This window comes from Rhinolophus hipposideros, assembly GCF_964194185.1.
Source record: "Rhinolophus hipposideros genome assembly, chromosome: 10".
In the NCBI taxonomy this organism is placed as follows: Eukaryota; Metazoa; Chordata; class Mammalia; order Chiroptera; family Rhinolophidae; genus Rhinolophus; species Rhinolophus hipposideros.
In genome coordinates this window covers 34,229,611-34,231,476 of record NC_138056.1, presented here as the reverse complement: position 1 = coordinate 34,231,476, position 1,866 = coordinate 34,229,611, and positions in this window count along the sequence as shown.

The window sequence follows — 1,866 nt, the reverse complement described above, 5'->3', positions numbered from 1 at the left end:
GTTAGTTTGGGGGGCGGGGAGGGCCGCAGCCCATCATCCCTTGTAGGAGTCGAACTGGCAAACTCATGGTTGAGAGCCTGCTCTCCAACCAGTTGAGCCACCTGGCGACCTTGGAGCTGAGTAGCAGCTTATTGACTTCATTCCAGTTGCAGAGGGCGCACCTCGCTGGCCCATGTGGGAATCGAACAGGCATCCCTGTTGCCCAGAGCTCACGCGCTAACCAACTGAGCCACCTGTCCACTCCCACACTAACATTGGAAATATGTAAATTCCTTTTAATTTCTCCATTTTATATCCAGTACAATTCCAATAAAAATCTCAATAGGATTATTTAAGTCTTTAATAAACTGATTTTTAAAATTTCAAAGAAACATCAAGAATAGATAATATGCTTCTGAAAAAGAGGCATAAGGAGAAAGGATCTGAACTTTATTACAAAGATGTAGGATTTAAGACTGTATGGTACAGGCCTGGGATAGCCAAATAGACCAATAGATTAGAAGAGAAAGCCCAGAAACTAATTCTCTCATATGCCAAATTCTGAAATATGGCAGAGGTAGCATGGACGATATATGTGTAAGCATGAACTTTTTATTAAACAAAACCAAGAGAAATATTGTTATTGTGGCAGAGGTGGTTAATTGTCCACCAAAAGCAAGTAATAAAATGTCTTACTCAAGTTTACACTTTCAGTATACTTGTATAATGCTCAGGATTCTTTTTTTTGTATGCTGTTGTCTTCTTTTTAAATGAAAGTTTATCGAGGTGACAATTGTTAGTAAAGTTACATAGGTTTCAGGTGTACAATTCTGTATTACATCATCTATATCTCCCATTGTGTGTTCACCACCCAGAGTCAGTTCTCCTTCCATCACCATATATTTGATCCCCCCTACCCTCATCTCCCACCCCCCACCCCCTTACCCTCTGGTAGCCACTAAACTGTTGTCTGTGTCTACGCATTTTTTTTCTTTATTTGTTTGTCTTGTTCCTTGATGCTCGGGATTCTGACCCTTAACGTCTACATAGGCAATGGGACCTTCAAGAAGCTGCTTAACTCCCCTGGGTCTCCATTTCATCACTAATAAAATAGGAATAACACTCACTTGTAGTTTTTCTTCGGGATGCTGAAACAAGGAGAAGCAAAGAGCAAGCTTTGAACATTTTGGCTTCTGGTTATTGAAGGGATAGAAAAGAAATGTGACATTCCACATACCGCCACTAAGTGGCAGTCAATGATTATTGTGGGAATCAGGTAACCCTTGGGGAGAAGGAGGCCCCTGTCAATGAAGATAGGAAGAGGTCCAATTTAACGTAAGTGAAAGGGGACAAGTGTTTTTTCTAGATGGTTATTCATAAGTGACAGTGAGGAAAGCTATTCCTGCCAGTATAGGGAAGTGTCTATGAAATTAACCTCTGGAATGGTCATTTCTGGCTTCAAGTCCCAGATCTAACAGGATTACTAACTTACTTAATCTTACTAGCAGTTAAGTTACTTACCCACAGTCACTAACCCTCAGTTTCCTCACTTGTCTTGTCAGCCTGTGGAGTTGTGAATCACTCAAAGACACAAGTGGTTGCTTAGCATATGGCACAAACATGCTCATCCTTATCATCATCTTTATTATTGAAGACGTAAAGGATCATCAGACCGTTTCCCCAAAAATAAGACCTAGCCGGGCCATCAGCTATAATGCGTCTTTTGGAGCAAAAATTAATACAAAACCCAGTGTTATATTATATTATATTATTTATATTAATTTTTGCTCCAAAAGATGCATTAGAGCTGATGGTCTGACTAGGTCTTATTTGGGGGGAAACACGGTAGCTGGTATAATTCTCTCAACTCTCACAGGGACATTTGTT